We start from the raw sequence: 19,044 nt of genomic DNA, 5'->3' as shown, positions 1-19,044 counted from the left end.
AGGAACAAAGACGAGGGCGCCCACTTTCGCCACTATCATTCCACATAATTCTGGAAGTCATAGGTATGGCAGTCAGAGAAGAAAAAGAAATAAAAGGAATCCAGATTGGAAAAGAAGTAAATCTCTCTTTGCAGGTGACATGACACTATACATAGAAAACCCTAAAGATAGTATCAGAATCAATTTTTAATCAAGAATTGAACTTTGCCACGAAGTTGCTCTTAAAATACCTGCTATGCCTGCCCTCGGTGATTCCCAAGGCTGTGGGTAGATGGAGTCAGCTCTTCTTATCTGTTTTTGATTGTCAACAAATCTATTAGCGAGTCTAAAGGCAGAGAATTATCTGCAAAGATACTGCCAGCGCTTATCTTGGACAATGAGAATGAGAGAAATGAATTGAGTGAAGGTTGGTCTTTTTCCCATCTCCCTCCTGAGCTGTCCCCTCTCTGTGGGCAGAGGTTAACCCAGGCTGATGAAATTTTAAATAGTCTGTCCTTCCCTAGCGCTTCCTCCCAGGATGCAGAAGCCGTCCACACACCAGCAAAAGCAACATCTGAAACCTCCTACTGGGCACCTGCTTGTTCCTCCCCTTCCCTCTCTCTTACTGGAAAGATTGATGGGAAAGACTGATGCTGGGAAAGCTTGAAGCAGGAGGAGAAGGGGGCGACAGAAGATGAGATGGTGGGATGGCATCACCGACTCAATGGACATGAGTTTGAGTAAACTTCAGAAGATGGTGATGGACAGGGAGGCCTGGCGTGCTGCAGCCCATGGGGTCGCAGAGTCGGACACGATGAGCAACTAGATTGTCATAGAGCACTGGTTTGAGCTCCCTGTCATTATTCTCCATGGTGAATGACAGCATCTCCTCATGGTTGAGGTTGAAAACAAAAACAACCTCTCCTGCTGTGGGGAAGAGTAAGCTGAAAGGAGGTGTGGTGAGCAGCTGCCTTCCCAAATGTTATCACTCTTTGAGGCCCATCTCCAGAATCTCTTGCTGTGTTATCCTGACCTTCTTACTTAATCACGTTACTGCTTCATAGCAGTCGCTCTTTTCAGTTCAGTTCAGTTTCAGTCGTGTCCGACTCTTTGCGACCCCATGAATCGCAGCACGCCAGGCCTCCCTGTCCATCACCAACTCCGGAGTTCACTCAAACTCATTCCATCTAGTCGGTGATGCCATCCAGCCATCTCATCCTCTGTCGACCCCTTCTCCTCCTGCCCCCAATCCCTCCCAGCATCAGGGTCTTTTCCAATGAGTCAACTCTTCGCATCAGGTAGCCAAAGTATTGGAGTTTCAGCTTTAGGATCAGTCCTTCCAAGGAACACCCAGGACTGATCTCCTTCAGGATGGATTGGTTGGATCTCCTTGCAGTCCAAGGGACTCTCAAGAGTCTTCTCCAACACCACAGTTCAAAAGCCTCAATTCTTCAGTGCTCAGCTTTCTTCACAGTCCAACTCTCACATCCATCCATGACCACTGGAAAAACCATAGCCTTGACTAGACGGACCTTTGTTGGCAAAGTAATGTCTCTGCTTTTGAATATACTATCTAGGTTGGTCATAACTTTCCTTCCAAGGAGTAAGCGTCTTTTAATTTCATGGCTGCAATCACCATCTGCAGTGATTCTGGAGCCCAAAAAAATAAAGTCTGACACTGTTTCCACTGTTTCTCCATCTATTTCCCATGAAGTGATGGGACCAGATGCCATAATCTTCATTTTCTGAATGTTGAGCTTTAAGCCAACTTTTTCACTCTCCTCCTTCACTTTCATCAAGAGGCTTTTGAGTTCCTCTTCACTTTCTGCCATAAGGGTGGTGTCATCTGCATATCTGAGGTTATTGATATTTCTCCCGGCAATCTTGATTCCAGCTTGTGCTTCTTCCAGCCCAGCGTTTCTCGTGATGTACTCTGCATATAAGTTAAATAAGCAGGGTGACAACATACAGCCTTGACGTACTCCTTTCCCTATTTGGAACCAGTCTGTTGTTCCATGCCCAGTTCTAACTGTTGTTTTCTGACCTGCATACAGGTTTCTCAAGAGGCAGATCAGGTGGTCTGGTATTCCCATCTCTCAGAATTTTCCACAGTTTGTTGTGATCCACACAGCCAAAGGCTTTGGTGTAGTCAATAAAGCAGAAATAGATGTTTTTCTGGAACTCTCTTGCTTTTTCCATGATCCAGCGGATGTTGGCAATTTGATCTCTGGTTCCTCTGCCCTTTCTAAAACTGGCTTGAACATCTGGAAGTACACAGTTCATGTATTGCTGAAGCCTGGCTTAGAGAATTTTGAGCATTACTTTACTAGCGTGTGGGATGAGTGCAATTGTGTGGTAGTTTGAGCATTCTTTGGCATTGCCTTTCTTTGGAATTAGAATGAAAATGGACCTTTTCCAGTCCTGTGGCCACTGCTGAGTGTTCCAAATTTGCTGGCATATCGAGTGCAGCACTTTCACAGCATCATCTTTCAGGATTTGAAATAGCTCAGCTGGAATTCCATAACCTCCACTAGCTTTGTTCATAGTGATGCTTTCTAAGGCCCACTTTACTTCACATTCCAGAATGTCTGGCTCTAGGTCAGTGATCACACCATCGTGATTATCTGGGTCGTGAAAATCTTTTTTGTACAGTTCTGTGTATTCTTGCCATCTTTTCTTAATATCTTCTGCTTCTGTTAGGTCCACACCATTTCTGTCCTTTATCGAGCCCATCTTTGCATGAAATGTTCCCTTGATATCTCTAATTTTCTTGAAGAGATCTCTAGTCTTTCCCATTCTGTTGTTTTTCTCTATTTCTTTGCATTGATCACTGAGGAAGGTTTTCTTATCTCTCCTTGCTATTCTTTGGAACTCTGCATTCAGATGCTTATATCTTTCCTTTTCTCCTTTGCTTTTTGCTTCTCTTCTTTTCAGTGCTATTTGTAAGGCCTCCTCAGACAGCCATTTTGCTTTTTTGCATGTCTTTTCCTTGGGGATGGTCTTGATCCCTGTCTCCTGTACAATGTCACGAACCTCATTCCATAGTTCATCAGGCACTCTGTCTATCAGATCTAGGCCCTTAAATCTATTTCTCACTTCCACTGTATAATCATAAGGGATTTGATTTAGGTCATACCTGAATGGTCTAGTGGTTTTCCCTACTTTCTTCAATTTCAGTCTGAATTTGGCAATAAGGAGTTCATGATCTGAGCCACAGTCAGCTCCCGGTCTTGATTTTGCTGACTGTATAGAGCTTCTCCATCTTTGGCTGCAAAGAATATAATCAATCTGATTTCGGTGTTGATCATCTGGTGATGTCCATGTGTAGAGTCTTCTCTTGTGTTGTTGGAAGAGGGTGTTTGCTATGACCAGTGCATTCTCTTGGCAAAACTCTATTAGCCTTTGCCCTGCTTCATTCCCTACTCCAAGGCCAAATTTGCCTGTTACTCCAGGTGTTTCTTGACTTCCTACTTTTGCATTCCAGGCCCCTATAATGAAATATTTTTTGGGTTTAGTTCTAAAAGGTCTTGTAGGCCTTCATAGAACTGTTCAACTTCAGCTTCTTCAGCGTTACAGGTTGGGGCATAGACTTGGATTACCCTGTTTTTGAATGGTTTGCCTTGGAAATGAACAGAGATCATTCTGTCATTTTTGAGATTGCATCCAAGTACTGCATTTTGGACTCTTTTGATCATGATGGCTACTCCATTTCTTCTGAGGGATTCCTGCCCACAGTAGTAGATATAATGGTCATCTGAATTAAATTCACCCATTCCAGTCCATTTTAGTTCGCTGATTCCTAGAATGTCTACGTTCACGCTTGCCATCTCCTTTTTGACCACTTCCAATTTGCCTTGATTCATGGACCTGACATTCCAGGTTCCTATGCAATATTGCTCTTTACAGAATCGGACCTTGCTTCTATCACCAGTCACATCCACAGCTGGGTATTGTTTTTGCTTTGGCTCCATCCCTTCATTCTTTCTGGAGTTATTTCTCCACTGATCTCCAGTAGAATATTGGGCACCTACTGACCTGGGGAGTTCCTCTTTCAGTATCCTATCATTTTGCCTTTTCATACCGTTCATGGGGTTCTCAAGGCAAGAATACTGAAATGGTTTGCCATTCCCTTCTCCAGTGGACCACATTCTGTCAGATCTCTCCACCATGACCCGCCCGTCTTGGGTGGCCCCACGGGCATGGCTTAGTTTCATTGAGTTAGACAAGGCTGTGGTCCTAGTGTGATTAGATTGACTAGTTTTCTGTGATTATGGTTTCAGTGTGTCTGCCCTCTTGCAACACCCACCGTCATACTTGGGTTTCTCTTACCTCTTTTCAGATGCTGTTATGTTATAGGCAATTCATTGCAGTTCCATTGCCGGTGAATTTGAGGCTCTTTCTTTGTTGTGAAGGAATTCAGAGACAAAGCAGGGAGGTTAAGAGAGGAAAGGGAGAGTTTATTTTAACGAGGATCCACTCTCCCTCTGAGAGCTGACCGGTGAGGAGCTGCTACACCAGGTGTCTTTGGGAAGCGGGTTATGAGGGGTGTTCACATGAAGGGGTGGAAGTCACTGGGGAGGGAGGAGGGATTTTATTCCCGTGTGATCAGAAGTGTCGTGGCCTCGGTGTTCGACTAGTTCTTATTGGAAGGCTCTCTTACTGTAATACCACACTGAACAAAAAGCTTTTGGACTCAAGATATTCTGGCCTCTCCCCACCTTTCTTTGCCTGCTCCTGGGACCCTTATCACCGAAAATGTGTGTTTTATCAGTCTGAAGGTTTCTGCTTTCCTCTGTCCGCTTATGGACCGCTGCGGTTTACAAGATGCATGATTTCCTGCCACCTGGCCCCTGCCCCTATTTCTCTGCTCATACCTAGCTCCCTGCCTGCGGTAGCAGTTCTAGCCTTGTGACCGCACTGGGGGCTTCTCATCAAAGTTTCTAGCACCGACTGAGTGGATGCCGTAGCCTAGAGAAAGAGGTGGGCACAAGAGACCTGGGATTAGACTTGCCTAATCTGATGCCTTCCAGCCAGGTCCTCCCAGCTTGAGTTCTTCATCGCAGCAAAAGAGGCAAAAGTCACCGACTCAACGGACATGAGTTTGAGCAAAGTCTGGAAGACAATGAAGGACGGGGAGGCCTGGCTCGCTGCAGTCCGTGGGGTCACAAAGAGTTGGACGTGACTTAATAACTGAACACATACACTTCATCTCAGCACTGTTGACGTTTTTGGCCAACCTGTGCCTTGTAGGATGTTCAGCAGCGTTCCTGGCCTCCACCCTCTAGCTGCTGCCCCTTCCCTAGTTGTGACAGCCGGAAATGCCCCAGACTTTGCCAGATGTCCCCTGGAGGGGTGAAGGCACCTGCAGTTAAGAACCACTGCTTTAGGAAGTTCCCACATTTGACCCACATGGTTGACTTCCCAGTGCAAGCATTCCTGCCCCTCCGGGCTAACCTGTACTTCCCAGGTTTACCAGGATGAGTCCAAACAGAGGTGCAATTCATTCACTGAAATTAACAGATATGAATTGGAAAACAATAATAGAACAGTGAAAGGCTTCCCTGGTGGCAGAGTTCGCCTGCCAATGCAGGAGACACGGGTTTTATCCCTTGGTTGGGAAGATCCCCTGGGGGAGGAAATGGCAACCCACTCCAGTATTCTTGCCTGGAGAATCCCATGGGCGGAGGAGCCTGGCGGGCTACAGTCCTTGGGGTCGCAAGAGTCAGACATGACTGAGTGCACACGCACGCCAAGTAAGAGTAGCTGGAAGTATTCCAGGTTTACTGTCTTTTCTCTGACACAACCAGCGGAGTCAGCTTGTAATCCCAGGCTGCCGGGAGGCAGCTGGGCAGGGCTGGGTGGGCCGATAGCACTTCTCAGAACTCTATGTAGGGAGATCCTAGGGCTTCCCTGGTGGTTCAGAAAATAAAGAATCTTCCCGTAATACAGGAGACCCGGGTTCAATCCCTGTTTCAGGAAGATCCCCTAGAGAAGGAAACGGCAACCTACGCCAGTACTGGGAAATCCCACAGACAGAGCTGCCTGGTGGGTGACAGTCCATGGGCTTGCAAATAGCGACCTTAGTGACTAACACACAGCCCTGGGCTGGGTGGCCTGAACTCTGTGTGGGATGGATTAACGTATCTGTAGAAAGAATTTTGAGCTGCTCAGCATAAGTGAGCTCACCTCTGCTGGGATCTGCCCTTTTGCCTCATTTCCTGGGACTTCAGATGCTCCACGCCCTGGTTTCTCTAGCGATCCCTGCTCTCTGAGCACCCTCAGTGGCAGTGGGTGTTTCAAACCCCTTCCGTCCTTCTAGTCTTTGGTCTCTGGCCTCCCCCAGGATTGGAGACCACCGTCCCTGCCCTTCCCAGACCTGCCCTGCTTCAGGTAAGGCCCGCTCCCCAGCCCCACACCTGGGGCTCACGAGGTGTCCGGTCACTACCCTGTCACTTGTGTCTGCCCTTCTCCCTCCTCCCCTCTGGGACCAGAAAGATGGACGGGAGTTGCGGGGAGTCTTACTCCCGCACCCCCAGGCAATTCCAGAATCGTCCTGAATCCACGTGTCCAGCCTGCTGTGGGCGGGGGGCTGCGGGTGCACAGGGGCACCAGACAGGGTCACTGCCTGGAGGACAAGACAGAAAGCCAAGTGGGTCGTTGTTAACACTGGCAGGAGGGTGGGAACACAGAAAGGGGAGCCCCTGACCACCCCGCCCCCGGCCTGGGGCCTCAGGAATGCTTCCTGGAGAAGTCTAGAACCCCTCCTTCAGGTCTGGGGAGTGGGGTGCTAGTGCTTGGGTGCTCCACTTGCAGGAGGCAGGTTGTGAATCAGAAATGACCTGTCATGAGAGGAGCGTTCCGTGTGGGGTAGTGTGCGGACTGCGAGGTGGGGTCACCACGTCCCTCGGACCCTGAACTGATCTGGGCGGGAGCAGGCAGGGAGGGCCCGCTCAGGCCCCAGGTGGAGGCCAGGCCTGGGTGGGGGATACAGAAGGAGCTGGGCTCCGAATGGTGGGACACGGAGCCCCAGGGTTTTGCAAAGGGTTGTGCAGAGAGCTGTTGCTATGGGGCTTTGTCAGTTCCAGAGAGTTTTGTCCTCTGATCTTGGTGTGGGGCTCCACCCCGTGGGTATAGGGCTCCACAAGGGCCTTTGACACTCTGAGATAGCAAACGCAGTAGGAAACCTTTCCTGGAATGCTCTTCTCGAAGGCCTCTTCTATTTTGTCTTCTAATGTAGTCATTTATGCCCCTTAATAATCCTTGGCTGAGTGCTGTGTGCTCCGCCTGCCTGATCCCATTTCATCCTTTATCCAGTCTCGTGGATTGTGAACTCGTCTCTGGTCCGACTTGAAATCGAGGCACAGATTGGTTAACTGGTTTTCCTGAGTCAAAGAGCCAGGAATCGCTGTTGGTAGAGCAAACACTGTGACTTTTGATCTACAAATAATTAAAAAGCATCGCGTTTACCTGTGTAATGGATTCTTTCCCCCCAAGTTTCCTGGATCTTTTTTGTGGGGAAAGGGTTTTCACAGCATCATGATGTGCAGAAATTCCTCTTCACCTCCCAAATCAGGAGGAAATTTAAGAAGTTACTAGAGACTGGACAATATAATGAAGACAGTATAATCTCAGGTCACTGAGATCATTATCTGACCTCCATTTCTAGAGGAATAAGAGGGCTAACATTAAAGGGAAATGTTTCTAGGGGCATAAGAGGGCTAATGTTTAGGGGAAACAGAGCCAGGAGCACAGAGAGATTTCAGATGTGCCTGATTATTTTAATTATTTATATTGGTTCCAATTTTAGCCAGGTTGGCACTTCCTTCCCTCTTTCTCCCACTCCTTCTGTGTTCTGAAAAGGCTGAAACTGTGATTTGTCTTTTAGAACAGTCTGGTTTCAAAAGCTTCTCTCCGGCTGACTCCCCAAAGGAGATGGACCTTCTCGAGTGTGTGCTTTGCAAAGCGAGGAGTTTGCTGTGTCCTGTGGGTGCTGGGCAGGCCTTGAGCCGTCCTAATTTTTTCTAATAGCCTAATTTTCCCCCTAATAACCCCATGACCTAACCCTGCCTGCCTCTGGGCAGGGAGAGGATTATCCTGGCAGTCAAGGTGTCCTGCCCTTGTTGAAGGCCCCAGGAACGTTTCATTAGTGAGAGTCTGGAAACCGTCTGCCCCCTTCTCTAGGCACTCTCTGCTGGGTCCTGGGGGCTCTTTAGGATCACGGCGGGTGGCATGGCATAAGTGGGGGGGGGCTAGGTCCAGAGCCCAGGTCTGGCCCAAGCTGCAGCCACCTGCTTACTCTCTGTGGAACCCTGGGCTCCTTGAAACCAGGGGCTGTCTGGGTCTGTGCTGTGCCCTGGCAGTGGGAAGTGGGCTGGCACACCCTGGGCTCCCATTTCTTGGTCTCGTCCTGGAGGAATCCAGGGAAGATGCAGATTCTTCAGCTGCCACATCCTGGCCATCTGTGTCCTGTGCCAGCTGCTGGGCAAACGCGGTCCAGCTCACTCAAGCATCTGTGTTGCCAGAAGGTCCCAGGAATGGAGATTTAATAAAGGAAACAAACACGGACATGCCGTGATCTAACGCAAAATTTATGTAACCTTTTTAAAGACAAAATGAAGACTTTTCAGGCCGGGTTGTTTGGATGGCATTAGGCCATTGCTCCCAGACCCTTCAGAGTCAGTTTCCTCTGCTGAAGGGAGTATTTCTGTGTATTTCTGTGGACATATTTTTGTTTTTTTGTAAAGAAGATAGAGGTGGGGTATTTTTTTGGTTGTTATTAATGTATTTCCAACCAGTCCACCCTAAAGGAAATCAGTCCTGAATATTCGTTGGAAGGACTGATGCTGAAGCTCCAGTACTTTGGCCACCTGATGGGAAGAACTGACTCATTGGAAAAGACCCTGATGCTGGGAAAGATTGAAGACGGGAGGAAAAGGGGGACAAAGGGATGAGATGGCTGGATGGCATCACTGACTCGATGGACATGAGTTTGAGGAAGCTCCGGGAGCTGGTAATGGACAGGGAGGCCTGGCGTGCTGCGGTTCATGGGGTCTCAGAGTCGGACACGACTGAGCGACTGCACTAACTGCTGGTGGCTGCCCTGGGTCTTCGTTGTTTCTCAGGCTGTGGTGGGGGCTACTCTGCTGTGGTGCTCGGGCTCCTCACCACGCTGGCTTCTGTTGTTGAGAACACAGGCTCTGGGCACATGGGCACCAGCAGTCGTGGAGCACAGACTTAGTTGCCCTGTGCACTGTGGGATCTTCCCAGACCGGGGATTGAACCTATGTCCCCTGGATTGGCAGGCGGACTCTTATCCACTGCACCACCAGGGAAGCCTTGTGCACATTTTTGAGAGGACAGCTGAGCTGGATGACTTTCTTCCTCCCTCCTGCCCCCAGTGCTGAGTCTTGGGGACGGGGTGGGATGTGGCTGGCCTGAGTCCTGCCCGAGAAGTTGCCCTCCTGACTGTTTTCTCCTCTGTGTCTGCTGCAGACAGGCGGGCTGATGGAAGTGTGCTTGGGTCTTTCCCTTTGTCTCTGATCACCCTGTGGCTCCTCCCTCCCTTGTTACTGGAATAGTCTCTTCTCTGGAGGAGCCCGGCCCTACTTTTTTCTTTCAGATCTCTCTTCTTCTCCAAATACCTCGGCTATCTCTTGGATAAGGAATCAACTCTTACTGCTGGCTAGTATCTGTTATATCACCATTTTGTGGTATTATAGTAAGTTATGGGAGTAGGGTATCTCTTCACGGCTGCTCCAGCAAAGCACAGCCATTGCTCTTTACCTTGGACAAGGGGTATCTCCTCACCGCCGCCCTTCCTGACCTTCAACGTGGGATAGCTCCTCCTTTTCATTATAGGGGACTGGAATGCAAAAGCAGAAAGTCAAGAAACACCTGGAGTAACAGGCAAATTTGGCCTTGGAATACAGAATGAAGCAGGGCAAAGACGAATAGCGTTTTGCCAAGAAAATGCACTGGTCATAACAAACACCCTCTTCCAACAACACAAGAGAAGACTCTATACGTGGACATCACCAGGTGGTCAACACCGAAATCAGATTGATTATATTCTTTGCAGCCAAAGATGGAGAAGCTCTATACAGTCAGCAAAAACAAGACCAGGAGCTGACTGTGGCTCAGACCATGAACTCCTTATTGCCAAATTCAGACTGAAATTGAAGAAAGTAGGGAAAACCACTAGACCATTCAGGTATGACCTAAATCAAATCCCTTATGATTATACAGTGGAAGTGAGAAATAGATTTAAGGGCCTAGATCTGATAGATAGAGTGCCTGATGAACTATGGAATGAGGTTTGTGACATTGTACAGGAGATAGGGATCAAGACCATCCCCCATGGAAAAGAAATGCAAAAAAAGCAAAATGGCTGTCTGGGGAGGCCTTACAAATAGCTGTGAAAAGAAGAGAAGCGAAAAGCAAAGGAGAAAAGGCAAGATATAAACATCTGAATGCAGAGTTCCAAAGAATAGCAAGAAGAGATAAGAAAGCCTTCTTCAGCGATCAATGCAAAGAAATAGAGGAAAACAACAGAATGGGAAAGACTAGAGATCTCTTCAAGAAAATCAGAGATACCAAAGGAACATTTCATGCAAAGATGGGCTCGATAAAGGACAGAAATGGTATGGACCTAACAGAAGCAGAAGATATTAAGAAAAGATGGCAAGAATACACAGAAGAACTGTACAAAAAAGATTTTCACAACCCAGATAATCACGATGGTGTGATCACTGACCTAGAGCCAGACATCCTGGAATGTGAAGTCAAGTGGGGCTTAGAAAGCATCACTACAAACAAAGCTAGTGGAGGTGATGGAATTCCAGTTGAGCTATTCCAAATCCTGAAAGATGATGCTGTGAAAGTGCTGCACTCAATATGCCAGCAAATTGGGAACACTCAGCAGTGGCCACAGGACTGGAAAAGGTCAGTTTTCATTCCAATCCCAAAGAAAGGCAATGCCAAAGAATGCTCAAACTACTGCACAATTGCACTCATCTCACACGCTAGTAAAGTAATGCTCAAAATTCTCCAAACCAGGCTTAAGCAACATGTGAACCGTGAACTTCCTGATGTTCAAGCTGGTTTTTGAAAAGGCAGAGGAACCAGAGATCAAATTGCCAACATCCGCTGGATCATGGAAAAAGCAAGAGAGTTCCAGAAAAACATCTATTTCTGCTTTATTGATTATGCCAAAGCCTTTGACTGTGTGGATCACAATAAACTGTGGAAAATTCTTAAAGAGATGGGAATACCAGACCACCTGATCTGCCTCTTGAGAAATTTGTATGCAGGTCAGGAAGCAACAGTTAGAACTGGGCATGGAACAACAGACTGGTTCCAAATAGGGAAAGGAGTTCGTCAAGGCTGTATATTGTCACCCTGTTTATTTAACTTCTATGCAGAGTACATCATGAGAAACGCTGGACTGGAAAAAACACAAGCTGGAATCAAGATTTCCGGGAGAAATGTCAATAACCTCAGATATGCATATGACACCACCCTTATGGCAGAAAGTGAAGAGGAACTCAAAAGCCTCTTGATGAAAGTGAAAGTGGAGAGTAAAAAAGTTGGCTTAAAGCTCAACATTCAGAAAACAAAGATCATGGCACCCGGTCCCATCACTTCATGGGAAATAGATGGGGAAACAGTGGAAACAGTGTCAGACTTTATTTTTCTGGGCTCCAAAATCACTGCAGATGGTGACTGCAGCCATGAAATTAAAAGACGCTTACTCCTGGGAAGCAAAGTTATGACCAACCTAGATAGCATATTCAAAAGCAGAGACATTACTTTGCCAACAAAAGTTCGTCTAGTCAAGGCTATGGTTTTTCCAGTGGTCATGTATGGATGTGAGAGTTGGACTGTGAAGAAGGCTGAGCGCCAAAGAACTGATGCTTTTGAACTGTGGTGTTGGAGAAGACTCCTGAGAGTCCCTTGGACTGCAAGGAGATCCAGCCAGTCCATTCTGAAGGAGATCGGCCCTGGGATTTCTTTGGAAGGAATGATGCTAAAGCTGAAACTCCAGTACTTTGGCCACCTCATGCGAAGAGTTGACTCATTGGAAAAGACTCTGATGCTGGGAGGGATTGAGGGCAAGAGGAGAAGGGGACGACAGAGGATGAGATGGCTGGATGGCATCACTGACTCGATGGACGTGAGTCTGAGTGAACTCTAGGGGTTGGTGATGGACAGGGAGGCCTGGCGTGCTGCGATTCATGGGGTCGCAAAGAGTCAGACACGACTGAGCGATTGATCTGATCTGATCTGAGTAAGTTATGGGTCTTCCCAGGTGACGCAGTGGTAAAGAATCGGCCTGCCATTGCGGGAGACGCAGGAGACTTGGGTTCAATCCTGGATCGGGAAGATCCCCTGGAGAAGGAAATGGCAACCCGCTCTAGTATTCTTGTCTGGGAAATGCCATGGACAGAGGAGCCTGGTGGGCTACTGCTCCTAGCGCCACCAAGGGTCAGACACAATGGAACACATACACACACACACACACACACACTAAATTATCCTCCTATTCTCATCAAGCCTTTTTTCGTAGGATTATATTTTAAAATCTCAGCAGTCGGGCAGGTGAAATTTGCCAGTTCAGGTACTAACAGTTCAGTCCAGTTCAGTCACTCAGTCGTGTCCGACTCTTCAGCTGTCATAAAGGTACCTGCCACTCAAATGGTCTCATATTCTCCAGGGGGATTGGAGAATAACCTCACCCAAACCTGCTGTGTGAAATGAGAACCCTGGGTAGACCTCATTGTAAGACATTGAAAGAACCCAGTACCTCACCACCCCAAGTAGAGAACTCTTTTCCTTTTTTTTTTTTCCCCTTTACAATAAGACATTGGAGGAGAAAAACCTAAGCAGCTGTGGATGGATTTTTTGCCCAGGCATAAAGTGTTTTTTTTTTTTAATGTATTAGAGAATAATAAGGAAGAAGGGTGGACTTCTCTTATATATGTGTGTGTGTACCCTTTTTATTTTTTCATTTTTTAAAATGTTTATTTATTTGGCTGTGCCAAATAGTTGAGGTATGTGAACCCTTAGTTGTGGCATTCGAAATCTAGTTCTCTGAGCAGGGTTGGGACCTGGGCCCCCTGCACTGAGAGTGTGGGAGTCTTAGCCGCTGGACCACCAGGGAAGTCCCACTATGCCCTCTTTAAAACCAGGTTATTAAGCACAGATACGAAGTGTCCCTTAACCCAACATTTCCTAGTAATCATTTGAAAATAGAAATAATGCTGTCGAATTATCGAGGTGCTTTGGGCTTCCCGAGTGGCTCAGGCAGTAAAAAACTGCCTGCAATGCGGGAGACCTGGGTTCAGTCTCTGGGTCGGGAAGATCCCCTGGAGAAGGGCATGGCAACCCACTCCAGTATTCTCGCCTGGAAAATTCACTGGACAGAGGGGCCTGGGGGGCTCCAGTCCATGGGGTGGCAAAGAGACAGGACTGATTGACTAACACACACACACACACACACACACACAGTCTTTGGCTTAGAAGTACTATCATCTGCTGGAATGTTTGACACAGATGACGGGATTGGCATTCTGGGGGGAATATGGAGAAAAGCAGCTCTCTGAGCACAGGGAGTTTATCTAATTCAAGTTAAACTGACAAGTCTGCTGAATTACATTCCATTGAAGAGATGGGTACATATCCAGTTGGGGACGGACTCAACCATGAGGAAAGCAGCTCTAGATCTAAAGTACAGAGTGAGAAACGTTGTTGTCAAAAGCCTGTGCGCTTCATTAGGCTTAATCTGATTTTACCCGGAACCTACTTAACACGCAAATGCCGAAATGACTGGCTTAACGAGCTTGGTTATCTGTTTTCCTGGGTAAATGTTGGAAAAGCAGTAATCGTCAGGGTAGGGAAAGAAACGGAGAATGAACTAAAAAGATGATTGCTGGTTGAGACTCGCTGATGAACAGCAGCCCATGGTCTGTGCTGTCCCCATGTATTTCACTTACAAAGCCTGGAGAGTCCTGGTGACGCTGGAAAGACCGTCACCAAAACAAAAGTTCTGTCATGCGTGCACGCTAAGTTGCTTCTGTCGTGCCTGACTCTTTGCGACTCCATGGACCGTAGCCATAGCCCACCAGGCTCCTCTGTCCATTGGATTCGCCGGGCAAGAGTACTGGAGTGGGTGGCTGTGCCCTCTTCCAGGGGATCTGCCTGATGCAGGGATGAGTTTTATCTTTTGGCAATTCTAGTTGGACATCTTCGCTTTCCAGAAAGTTCTTTCACTGAGGTCTCTGGCTGATTTGGGTGAGGGGATTGCTGTGTGGGGTAGGGGTGGGGGGTCCAGTGGCCTGCTCCTGGTCTGGCCCTCCTTCCTGAAGCGGCACTCTTCAGGAAGACCTGAAGTGGCAGGTCTTCCAAGCATGACGTTAAGATAGGAGGAGGAGCGGCTGATCAAAGCCAGGAGCTGAGCTGAAGTGGAGCTACGGGCGGAGGCCTTGGCGGCCTGCGCCGATGCTGGGGCTTCGCTGCAGTCAGAGGACCAGCTGTGGATCCTGTGAAAGGAGAACGTGCTGCCTTGGCTGAAGGGCTGCAGACTCAGGTCTCAGTGGCAGAGTCTCAGCTGTGGGCTCCACCTCGGCCCACGTGAATCAGATGATCAACCTTCTGCTTCCTTGCTTTTGTTCTTAAGTTTTCTAGATGTTTCTAGAAATACTTGGGGAGAACTGGGCCACTGATGAGAGAAGCGTGACCAGCAGGAAAGTGATGGGGAAAAAGGAAGCCGGAGCCTGGACACAGGCCGTGGTTGTGGTGATGATGACAGTAATCATGATGATGGCCATGGTGGTGGTGATGGTGACAATGACGGTGATGATGCCAATGAGGGTGATGATGGTGATGTTGATGATAGTGACGATGATGATGGTCATGAAGGCAGTGATGATGATGATGGTGATGTTGACGATGCTGATGAGGGTGATGGTGAAGATGATCGTAATAATGATGATGGTGTTGATGATGATGCTGATGACGGCGATGATGATAATGGTGATGATGGTGATGAAGGCAATGATGGTGATGATGACAGTGATGGTGATGATGCTGATGACGGTGATGATGATAATGGCGATGGTGGTGATGAAGGCAGTGATGGTGATGATAATGATGGTGATGATGCTGATGATGGCGATGATGACGGTGATGATGATAGTGGTGACGATGATGGTGATGAAGGCAATGATGGTGATGATGATGGTGGTGATGATGGTGATGAGGGCAATGATGGTGATGGTGATGATGGCAGTGATGATGATGATGCTGATGATGGTGATGGTGATGATGATGATGGCGATGATGGCGATGATGGTGATGAAGGCAGTGATGGTGATGATGGTGATGTTGATGATAGTGACAATGATGATGGTGATGGAGGCGGTGATGTTGATGGTGATGATGGTGTTGATGGTGATGATGATGGTGTTCTTTACGATGATGGTGATGGTGATTATGATGGTGATGGTGGTGATGATGATGGTAATGTTGATGACAATGGTAGCTACCTTTCAGATTACCATGTACCAGTCAGGGTTCTAGAAACAGCTAATCCTTACCACAACCCTATGAGGCAGGAAATATTACTTGTCTCCATTTCACAAGTGAAGACACTGAGGTTAAGTAATTTGCCCAGGGTTGAACAGCCTGTGAAGGCACACCAGCTCTTGGCTCGTGAACCGCTGCTCAGGTGTGCAGACTGCTGCCTTTATACTGTGGAGCCCCTAGGATGCTCAGTGGGTTCAAGGCCACCTGTTGTAACAAGGCAATGTGAAGCAGCCAGCCTCCTTCACAATTATAGACAAAGGACGTAAAGAAGATAGAGCCAATGGCAGAGAACCTCCTTATCCCTGATTTTGTTTTGTTTTTCCTGACATTCTTGGATTTTACTTTAATGGTGTGGTGGAAAGTTATGGTAGAAAGAGTCTAGAAGTTTCTGTTATCTCTGACCAACATATATTTCTAGAAGAGGTGGAGTTAAATTACTGAGTTTTCCCACATCAAATATAGCTTGGTCCTGTTGCAGTATTAGCTGGATTTAGGGAAAGTAAACTATCCCACCTGCCTGCTTGCTTTGCTGATGACGATCTGGGGGCAGGACAGCAGCTGTAGTCCCCTGACACTGTAGTCAGGTCACAAGTACGCCCTAAGCTGGGCATTTTTATTCAGCAGCATGCCGGGTGTGACTGACTGTGCAAGTCGTTCATATTAAGAATATTTATTAAACACTTGTCATGGCCAAGTCCCTGCCAGACTCTGTGGGTACCAAATGAGAGTCGCTTTAGTGCCTAAGGAATTCAGGCTTGTGGGAAGGCAGACATACCAGGAGGGAAATGTCGTTTGCTGATGTTACATAGTGGCCTCAGTACTGTGCTGAGCCTTTCACTTCGTTAACTCAGGCCATTGAGTGCTCACAAGCACACCATGGTTTTAAGTTCTCTAATAGTGAACCTAGCAGCGAGTGTAGAAGGGACGGTCGGATGCATCTCTCCACTTGTGTGAGAGAAGCAGGATGGTACGGGCTAGGGCAGATTTTGAAGGATGTACACACACTTGTCCAGTCAGCAGTGGGAGGGGAGGCAGGGGGAGGACATCAAGCAGATGGGATGGAAGATGCAGGAACTCAGAAGCACGAATGGGAACTGTCCAGAAAGTTCCAGGAGCTGGGTATGGTGGACACTCACTGAAGCGGGCCCTTCTGCGCAAAGGTTGTCCTGACCCAGCCTCCCCTCCCCGCCCCTGCCCCAGGCACCAGGTACCCTCATCTGGCTTTTTATCCTGAAGACACACGGCGCCTTGCAGGAGAGTAGCTGCTGCCCTTCCACCTCACAATTTAAATTTTCTTGTTGTTTTTCCCATGGCATAGAAAGTTCCTGAGGCTACTTTGTGCCTCCACTCCCGGAGGATGGTACCTCAGTAAATATTTGTTCCTGGAGTGAGAGGCACCCTCTGAGAAAGGGGCTAAGAGACGGGGATACTTCGTGGGGAGTGGCTGCCATCCCCGAGGCTTAGTGCTTTGAGGTCTGTCCCCACGTTTCGCCGGTCAGTGGCACACTTCTGCTCCGCTGATCGCTGTTCTGTTGTACGGGTAGACCGTGTCTTGTTCATTTGCTCACCTGGGATTGTTCACTTGTCCACCTGGTAATGGGCATTTGGATTGTTTTTAGCCTTCATCTAAATTTAAGTTTACTATTTTTATTCCTGATCCAAAGCAGGAGTTAGAAATAAGTTCCATTTTCCACTGGGGGATGGGGGTGGGGGGTGGGATACACAGACCTCCTTAGCAAGGGCTTGACTTAAAAAACAATCGCAACCTAAAAGTCGAGAAAGTGTAGACAGTGTTAGTTGATCCATCTTGTCCGATTCTTTTCAACTGCACGGACTGTAGCCTGCCAGGCTCCTCTGTCCATGGAATTCTCCAGGCAAGAGTACTAGAGTGGGTTGCCATTCCCTTCTCCAGGGGATCTTCCTGACCCAGGGGTCAAACCAGATCTCCCACATTGCAGCCAGATTCTTTACCGTCTGAGCCACCAGGGAAGCCTCTGGTTGGCATTGCAGGGCAGCTGATCTGTGGCTCTAGTGGTATTTCTTCTGCATATCGGAACCCTGAAATTTCATCTGAATTTCATCGCAGTGATTCTGCTAGAGCATATATCGCCTACTCCTGACTTGAGTGTAGGCTTCCCTGGTGGGCTCAATGGTAAAGAATCTGCCTGCCAATGCAGGAGACAACAGGTTGGATCCCTGGCTTGGGACGACCTCCTGGAGAAGGAAATGGCAACCCCCTCCAGTATTCTTGCCTGGAGAATTCCATGGAAGGAGGAGCCTGGGGGGCTACAGTCCATGGGGTCGCAAAGAGTCGGACACAACCGAACATGAGCTCGAGTCTTAGTTGAGCCCGACTTGAGTGGGTGGCATCGGTAGTAATGAATAGAGGCAGTCTTCAGCCTCAGGTATTCAGAGCAGCCCTGCCTGAAGGGGAAAACACCTTTGCTCTACTGCTGTACTTTCTTCTGGCTCTTAAGCCAAAGCCTCGATTGTGGCAATAGTTAACTGTGTGCGTCTGGGAGTGCATTCCTTCTGCTCTTTGAGGTTCCTGGACAATGCTGGGGTGATAAACAGCTTCCAGTCTTTCCCACAGACTACACTCAGGATCTGAGGTGAGGTCCCACCTCCCTCATTTCTGGCCCAGGCTCACAAAGATCACACCAGTGTAGGAGGACCCCCTTTACACCCCAGCAGCACTGGGACTGGCACTGTGGCATCAGCCAACAGGGCCATCTTTCCCTACTGAAGGGGAAGTGCCTTTTTCCTGCAGGCTAGACCTCCCGGTCCCATTTGGTCCTTCATTCAAACACTGCTGGGACATGCGTGTGTACATCGCACGTGGACTGAAAGCTGGCTGTGCTTAGGTGTTGTCTTCTGTAGGGCCAGGGTTTGTCTTGTGTTTTTAAACAATGGTGGTAATTCACATGCCATAAAAGTTATCCATTTTAAGTGTATGATTCAGTGGCTTGCAATATATTGTAAGATACTCAGAGTTGTGCAACCCTCACCACCACCTACTCTTAGAACATTTTCGTCATCTCAAAAAAAACCCCTTTGCCATGGGCGTTCCTTATGCCCCTGTGCCCTCCAGCCCTGGACAGTCATTAGGCTACTTTTTGTCTCTGTAAATTTGCCTTTTCTGGCTATTTCATATAAACAAACTCACACAATGTGTAAGGCCTTCTCTTTCATTTAGTGTAATGGTTTTGAAGTTCATCCGTGTTGTAACATGTATCAATAGTTATTCTTTTCTCTGTAACTGAATAATATTGTGGACTTCCCAAGGTGGCTCAGTGGTAAAGAATCCTCATACCAATGCAGGAGACACAGGTTTGATCCCTGGGTCGGGAAGATCCCCTGGAGGAGGAAATGGCAACCCACTCCAGTGTTCTTGCCTGGAGAATCCCATGGATAGAGGAGACTGGCGGCTACAGTCTGTGGGGTCGCAGAAGATTGGGACTCAGCTTAAACAACAGTATTCCA

General features: G+C 47.9%; 1 protein-coding gene across 4 annotated transcripts in view; it reads left to right on the top strand.

Moving 5' to 3' along the window:
- The window catches only part of AGPAT4 (1-acylglycerol-3-phosphate O-acyltransferase 4), a 136,770-nt gene that overhangs the window by 10,966 nt on the left and 106,760 nt on the right, over positions 1–19,044 (top strand). The window contains exon 1 of one of the 4 annotated variants that reach the window (XM_070376995.1): positions 6,325–6,369. The exons of the other annotated variants lie outside the window; for them this stretch is intronic. The gene's annotated coding sequence lies outside the window, so the exon portion shown is untranslated. Of the gene's footprint in view, positions 1–6,324; positions 6,370–19,044 lie in introns of those variants that run through there. 4 annotated transcript variants of the gene reach the window in all.

Source organism: Bos mutus, chromosome 9, assembly GCF_027580195.1.
Source record: "Bos mutus isolate GX-2022 chromosome 9, NWIPB_WYAK_1.1, whole genome shotgun sequence".
Lineage (NCBI taxonomy): Eukaryota > Metazoa > Chordata > Mammalia > Artiodactyla > Bovidae > Bos > Bos mutus.
Note: the sequence above shows the minus strand (reverse complement) of the source record. Positions and strands in the feature narration are given on the sequence as shown.